Consider the following 8,749-nt stretch of genomic DNA (forward strand, 5'->3'; position numbering starts at 1 on the left):
TTTCACCTCAAAAACTCACCAATTAGGTGAAAAATCAGTTGGGAAAAATCATTATTGAAGATAAATGGACACAAGGAGCTTACCTCAGTAATTACTTCAAAATCCATCTTATAATCCTCCAAAATTCGAGTTCAAAATAGTGAAAATGGTGAAAAATCTCGAAACCTCGCTTATATAGGTTCTGCCCAGGCCTTCCGCACCTGCGGCCATTTATCCGCATTTGCGGCTTCGCAGGTGCGAACAAGTCACCCGCTTCTGCGAAGCATTCCGCTCTTGCGGGCCAAAATCCCGCTCTTGCAGGCTCGCTCCTGCGAGGGAATATCCGCTTCTGCGAAGCCCAGCCCACAGTCCACTTCCGCTTTTGTGGTCCTACTGCCGCATATGCGGTCACGCGGGTGCGGGAAAAGCATCGCACCTGCGGCCATCTGCTGCCTCGCCTCAAGCTCTGCACCAGCACTGCCCTCTCTGCCTATGCGAGCTCACACCTGCAGTTCCCCACTCGCAGGTGCGATTACACCAGCAGAAACAACACTTCAGCTATCCTTCAATATCAAACTTTGATCCGTTAGCCACCCAAAATCAACCTGAGCCCCCCCCGGGACCTCAACCAACCATACCAACAAGTCTTATAACCCAATACGAACTTAGTCGAACCCTCAAATCACTCCAAATCACATAAAAATACGGATTACACCCGGATTCAAGCCTAATGAACTTCTAAACTTTCAAATTCCACAAACAACGCCGAAACCTATCAAACCACGTCCGATTGACCTCAAATTTTGCACATCAGTCATAAATTACACCACGAACCTACTCCAATTCCCGAAAATCCAATCTGACCCCGATATCAAAATTTTCACTCACGGTCAAATTTGCCAAAAATCCAACGTTCGCCAATTCAAGCCTAATTCTACTACGGACCTCCAAATCATACTCCGGACGTGCTCCTAAGTCTAAAATCACCTAATGGGGCTAACGGAACTATCATAATTCAAATCTGAGGTCGTTTACACATATGTCAACATCCGGTCGGCTTTTTCAACTTAAGCTTCCAATTAAGAGACTAAGTGTCTCAATTCACTCCGACATCACTCCGGACCCGAACCAACCAACCCGGTAAATCATCTAACAGATGTAGAATAATAGAAGCAAAGAAATGGGAAAACGGGGCTACAACTCTCGAGACGACCGGCCGGGTCTTCACATCCCCCCCCAAACAAATATTTGTCCTCGAACGAGTATAGAGACATACCTGAAGTGGTGAAAAGATGAGGATAACTGCTGCGCATATCCTGCTCGGTCTCCCAAGTCGCCTCCTCGACCGGCTGACCCCTCCACTGAACCTTCACAGAAGTAATATTCTTAGGCCTCAGCTTCCGAACCTTCCTGTCCAAAATAGCCATTGGCTCCTCAACATAAGATAGATCCTTATCTAACTAGACTGAGCTGAAATCCAACACGTGAGATGGATCCCCGTGATACTTTCGAAGCATAGAAACATAGAATACTAGGTGAACTCCTGCTAGACTGGGAGGTAAAGCAATCTCATAAGCAACCTCCCAAACTTGCCGCAACACCTCAAAGGGAACAATGAACCTTGGGCTCAGCTTGCCCTTCTTCCCGAATCTCATAACGCCCTTCATAGGCAAAACCTAGAGCAAGACCTGCTCTCCAACCATGAATGCAACATCACGAACCTTCCAATCCGCATAACTCTTCTGTCTGGACTGGGCTGTGCGTAGTCTATCCTGAATCGCCTTAACCTTCTCCAGAGCATCCTGAACCAAGTCTGTACCCAATAATCTAGCCTCACCCGGCTCGAACCAACCCACTGGAGACCTACATCACCTACCATACAGAGCCTCATACGGTGCCATCTGGATGCTCGACTGATAACTGTTGTTGTAAGAAAACTCCGCTAGAGGCAAAAACTGATCCCACGAACCCCCAAACTCTATCACACACGCACAGAGCATATCCTCTAATATCTGAATAGTGCGCTCAGATTGTCCGTCCGTCTGAGGGTGAAATATTGTGCTCAACTCCACTCGAGTACCCAACCCATGTTGTATGGCCCTCCAGAACCGTAATGTAAATTACGTACCCCGGTCAGAGATGATAGATACCGGTACGCCATAAAGCCTTACGATCTCGCAGATATACACTCGAGCCAGCTACTCGGAAGAATAGGTAGTCGTCACATGAATGAAATGAGTTGACTTAGTCAGCCTATCCATAATCACCCAAACTGCATCAAACCTCCGCTGAGTCTGTGGGAGTCCAATAATGAAATCCATAGTGATCCGCTCCCAATTCCACTCCGGAATCTCTAGCTTCTGAAGCAACCCACCTGGTCGTTGATGCTCATGCTTCACCTGTTGGCAATTTAGGCACTAAGTTACATACTCAACTATGTCCTTAATCATTCTCCTCCACCAGTAATGTTGTCTCAAGTCCTGATACATCTTTGCGGCACCCAAATGAATAGAATACCGCGAACTGTGAGCCTCCTGGAGAATCAAATCATGCAAACCATCTACATTGGGCACACATAGCTTGCCATGTATCCTCAATGCACCATCATACCCAATGGTGACCTTTTTAGCATTACCATGTTAGACCGTGTCCTTAAGGATAAGCATATGGGGGTCATCATACTGACGCTCCCGGATACGATCATAAAGAGAAGACCGAGAGACCACACAAGCCAATACTCGATTTGGCTCAGAAATATCCAATCTAACAAACTGGCTAGCCAAGGCCTGAACATCCAACGCTAATGGCCTCTCTACTGCTGGAAGATATGCTAAGCTCCCCAAACTCTCCGCCCGACGACTCAAAGCATCGGCCACCACATTGGCCTTTCCGGGATGGTACAAAATGGTGATATCATAGTCCTTAAGAAGCCTCCAACCACCTCCGCTGACGTAAGTTAAGATCCTTCTGTTTGAACAGATGCTGCAAACTCCGATGATCTTTGTAAATATCATAATGGACCCCGTACAAATAGTGCCGCCAAATCTTCAAGGCATAAACAATAGCTGCTAACTCAAGGTCGTGGATAGGATAATTCTTCTCATGGGGCATCAACTGGCACAAAGCATAAGTAATCACTCTACCCTCCTACATCAAAACATACCCAATATCGATCTAAGAAGCATCACAATACACTGTATAAGAACTAGAAGCTGATGGTAGAACTAGAACTTGAGTCGTGGTCAAAGCAATCTTGAGCTTCTGAAAGCTCTCCTCGCACTCATCCGACCATCTGAAAGGAGCACCCTTTTGGGTCAATTTAGTCAAGGGCGATGCAATAGATGAGAAACCCTCCACAAAATGATAGTAATAACTAGCCAAACCGAGAAAACTCTGAATCTCCGTGGCCGAGGACAGTCTGGGCCAACTCTGAACCGCCTCTATCTTCTTCGGATCTACCTGAATACCCTCACTGGACACCACGTACCCCAAGAACGCCACTGAACTGAGCCAAAACTCATACTTGGATAACTTTGCATAAAGCTTCTCCTCCCTCAACCGATGTAACACAATCCTCAGATGTTGGACATGCTCCTCCTGGCTACGAGAGTACACCAGGATGTCATCAATGAATACAATCACGAACGAGTCAAGATAAGGCTGAAACATATTTTTCATCAGATGCATGAACGTTGTTGGGGCGTTGGTCAGCCCAAAAGATATCACAAGGAACCCATAATGGCCATATCGGGTCCTGAAATCTATCTTAAGAATATCTGAGTTCCGAATCTTCAGCTGGTGATACCCTGACCTCAAATCAATCTTGGAGAACACCCTCGCCCCCTGAAGCTGGTCAAACAAATCATCAATACGTGGCAAAGGATACTTGTTCTTGATTGTGACCTTGTTCAACTGCTTATAATCAATGCACATCCTAGTGGTACTTCTATGGCTTGCCTCTCTACTTGCCTCTCTAGGTCTTGTTTGAAAGGCAACGTATTTTTTGAATCCTTATGTAAGAAATTACAAAAGAAATTCTTTCAACAAAGATGTGAATTAGGAAAGATTGGCCGACAAAATATGAACCGAAGACTGAACCTTGATATACCCCAGAACAATATATTTTTGTTACCACGAGATATATTGGCAGCCACCGATCATTTGATTGGGCTGAAATTTGGACTTCACCCCAATTTCTTTCACTGTACAAGACAACCTCTGAGATGTTTGGATTTTTCAAAACTCCATGGACATGCAAAAGAGAAATGTTATCCTCACTCGTACCAAGATAGAACTTTTACGTATTCAAATAACAATTAAGGTAAAGCAGGGTCAGGAACGACGAATCTCTTTATGATAAATAGATCTGTTTTGCGTCTTCTCGTAAAGGGTCAGAAACAGTCCACAAATGACTTACTTCTTCAAATTAGATCCCTTCCATCGGTCGCATCTACTCTGTCTCAATCGGTCGAGCTGTATCGATAACTAGTACATCAGAGGTGCATCCTTCCCGGTCCTCTCGTACTAGAGAAAGGTCCTCTCAATGCTATAATGCCCACACCGGATATGGACCGAATTGTCTTACGGCATTCTGAACCCAGCTCATGTACCGCTTTAATGGGCGAACAACCCAACCCTTGGAACATACTACAACCCCAGTTCTTTTCCAAGTGAAATCCCCCAGTATATGAAAGAGTGAAAAAGTGCGTTCGTTGTTGTGGAAGAAGAAGCCTTCGTATCTTAATGCACAGATTTAATTTATTGAGAGTTATTAGAGTGGGATCCACTTTTTAGGGAATCTGAGTCGAAGCAATAGCAAGAATATTTCTAGTAGAACATCTTTCACAATCCCCGAAAAGATGGTTCACTAATAGACTGATGGCTAAGTTATTCAACTCATTTACATCTAGTTCATGAATGTTTGGAATTCATATTATGCAAAACTTTTGGAAATTCTTACGTAACCTAATAAATATTCACTATGTCCCTACTTACCTTTACGTAGCTTATTAAACTTCTTATTTTACCTTTAATGAGATGATTTATAGTCATACAAATATTTATGGTTCGTTTTAAATTATAATTTATATATATATATATATATATATATATATATATATATATATATATATAGGGAGAGTAAGTAAGAATTATAATTGTACTGAGTATGTATGCTAACCTTTGACTTGACAGCTACCGGTACGTTGATTCCCCAAAGATTTACTAGTAAAATTGGTGGTGTAATATAGGAGTAATTATATGCAACACATTAAATATTCTTAATTTATTTGTTTCAAATGACAAAGATTGGTCAGTGGTAGCCTAAGTAGTCCCAGTACCCTAGAAAAAATATATTCTTGATATCCCAATTTATGTATCATATTTTATTTCTTTTTAGTATGTCCAAACAAAATGTCACACATTTTTATTGAGAAATAATTTCACTTTAAATTTTCTACTTTATTCTTAATGAAATAATTTATAATCACATATTTTAGAGATCTACTTTTTTTTCTTAAATTTTGTATCGAGTTAAATAATGATAAATAATTTGGGACGGAGGGAAACTGTAACGATCCGGCCGGTCGTTTTGAGTATTTCAACCTTGTTTTCCCATAAACTGCTCAAATTATACTTTACAGTTATCGTGTGAATTGTCGGAGTAAATGGTTCGGGTCCGGTGAGGTTTTGGAATGAATTGGAACACTTAGTTCCAAGGTTTAAAGCTTAAGTTAAAATAGTGATCAGATGTCGACTTATGTGTAAACGACCCCGTAATAGAGTTTTGATGATTTCAATAGCTCCGTATGGTAATTTTGGACTTAAGAGCTTGTCCGAAAAATTATTTGGAGGTACGCAGTGGAATTTGGCTTGAAATGCTGAAAGTTGAATTTTTGGGAAGCTTGACCAGTGGGTTGACTTTTTGATATCGGGGTCGGAATCCGATTCTGGAAATTGAAATAGGTCCGTAATGTGAAATGTGACTTGTGTGCAAAATTTAAAGTCATTCCGGATTTATTTGATGTGTTTCGGCACAAGATATAGAATTTGAAGTTTCAAAGTTCAATGATTTCGAATTGAGGTGTGATTCGTCGTTTTGATATTGTTATGTGTGTTTTGAGGCCTCTAGTAGGTCCGTGTTATGTTATGCGACTTGTTGGTATGTTCGGACGGGGTCCCGAGGGGCTCGGAAGAGTTTCGGATGGTTAACGGATCAAATTCGGACTTAGAAGAAAAAGCTGAAGTTTCTGCCATCTGATGCAATCGAACCTGCGGAAATTCCATTGCAGGTGCGAGCTCGCAGAAGCGAGCCTGGCAAGCGCAGATGCGGGCAGGGGGCTATGAGGCATTGATCGCAGGTGCGAGGAAAAATTTAGCACCTGCGTGACCGCAAATTCGGAAGGATACAAGCAGAAGCGAGATGGCTAGAAGCTGAGGATTTTCGCATCTGCGATGTCTTTCCCGCAGATGCGGCCTCACAAATGCGATGGTTTCCTCGCAGATGCGCAAACTGGGCAGGCAAGTGAAGTCCGCAAATGCGATATTTTTCTCGCACAAGCGGAGGCGCAGGTGCGCAAATACTCTCCGCAGATGCGGATTGACTGGGCAGAACCTTTAAATTTGAGGGTTCGACATTTTTCATCCATTTTTGAATTTTGGAGCTCGGTTTGAGCGGTTTTGGAGAGGAATTTTTTCACACAACTTGGGTAAGTGTTCTTGACTCCCTTGTGATTATATTTCATGAATTAATCTTCATTTTTGGTGTAAGATTATCGAATCTTCAAGAAAAATAGAAGGAAATTTCTATAATGTCACAAAACGAATTTTTCGAGTTTGAATACCGATTCGAAGTCGGATTTGAGTGAAATTAGTATGGTTGAACTTATAATTGGATGAGTTGTCTTACTTTGTGAGTTTCGTCAAATTTCGAGATGCGGTCCCCACGGGTATTTTTGGGGCGTAATTTCGGATTTTGTGGAAAATATTAGTATTTTGATATGGTATAAATTCCTATAATTTTTGTGGGCTGAATCAAATTAATTGTGACTAGATTCGAGCCGTTTGGAAGTTGATACGCGCAGAATGGAATTTCTGGAGCATTGCTTAGCTTGCTCGACATTGGATTTGGCTTGTTCGAGGTAAGTAACTCTTCTAATCTTGGAGCTGAGGGTATGAACCCTGAATATATGTATTATGTGAATTGTTGGGAGGTGACGCACATGCTAGGTGACGGACGTGTGGGCGTGCACTATAGAAATTATGACATAATTATTTCTGTGAAATTTTGTAATTAAATAATCTTGGCATTTTCCATGCGGTTCTATGTGTTAAAGAAATTGAGTTGAAAAGCATATTAAAAATCATGTTGAGGTTATGTGCCAGTATTATGGGGACCCATAGAGGTTATATTGCTGTAAATTATTTATTTTAAATTGAAAATTCATACTCAGTCATATTCATGTCATTACATATCATATCTCAGTCTCTGTTGTTATTTATTGATACATCATATCATCATTTTGGGGCTATTTTCATGACATTGTGAGCCCATGAGAGAGAGACTGGAGAGATTGATGAGTGAGTGAGGCCGAGGGCCTGATTGTGAGGATTATTATGTAGATCGGGGCTGCCCGCCTGCAGCAGGCCTTATAGGCTTTATTATAGCACGTGAGTTGTCCGTGCGGATTCAGATATTATTATAGCACGTGAGTTGTCCATGCGGATCCAAATATTATTATAGCACATGAGTTGTTCGTGCAGCATGTGCATTGTCCGTGCGGATTCAGATATTATTATAGCACGTGAGTTGGTCGTGCAGCACATGAGTTGTCCGTGCAGATTATATTGCTTGGGCTGTAGGAGCCCCTCATGATTGAGCCCCTCCGGAGTATGTACACACACCTCCCCCCCGTGAGCGCAGGTACCTACTGAGTGCGAGTGCCGAGTGCGAGTGCTGAGCGATTGGGAGGACTGAGTGAAATGATACTCTGAGAGTATGCATATGATTTTATCACTGAGTTGCATCGCATTGACATGCACACATGACATACAGGCATAGAGATGTATTTTTTCTCATCCTGTACAGTGTCACATCATTCATGATTTCTCACACATGTTGACAAATGGGTATAGTGATGCATTTGTTTTACACGGGTTATCTGCAAAGAAAAATAAAACATCTCATTTATTATTGAAAGGATTTTGGAAAAATTATTGCTTTCAAACTTATTCATGTTTTTGGAAATTTCTGTAAACGATTTGGGTTTTCACTGATGTACTTGAAAGGAAGAACTATTATTATTTTTAAATCATGATTTAGCTGAGCATTTTTATCTCTGAGTTACTTCTGGTATTATTTGCTTTACGTTGTTATGGACTGTTGTGGACTATTGGTTTGGGAACCGACTTTGGTAAAAGCTCGTCACTACTTTCAACCTAAAGCTAGGTTTGTTACTTACTCAGTACATGTGGTCGGTTGTACTGATACTATACTTCTGCACATTGCGTGCAGATGTTGGCTGTTGTTGTTGCTGTGCTCGATGGTTGCCTGATTTGAAGATGTACCCGTGTTCCTGTTGTAGCTGCCTCTTGTTCATGGTAGCCTTAGATTTATAAAAATTCTGTTTATGTACTATTCAAACAGACTATGTATTTATTTTATTTTCGCTTTGTAAACTCTATTCTTAGAAACTCATAATTTATACTATCAGTTATTGGGGAATATATAAGATTAAGATCTTTATTTACTTAAATTATTTTAATAATTATT

The sequence above is a fragment of the Nicotiana tabacum genome, chromosome 4, assembly GCF_000715075.1.
Source record: "Nicotiana tabacum cultivar K326 chromosome 4, ASM71507v2, whole genome shotgun sequence".
Classification (NCBI taxonomy): Eukaryota; Viridiplantae; Streptophyta; class Magnoliopsida; order Solanales; family Solanaceae; genus Nicotiana; species Nicotiana tabacum.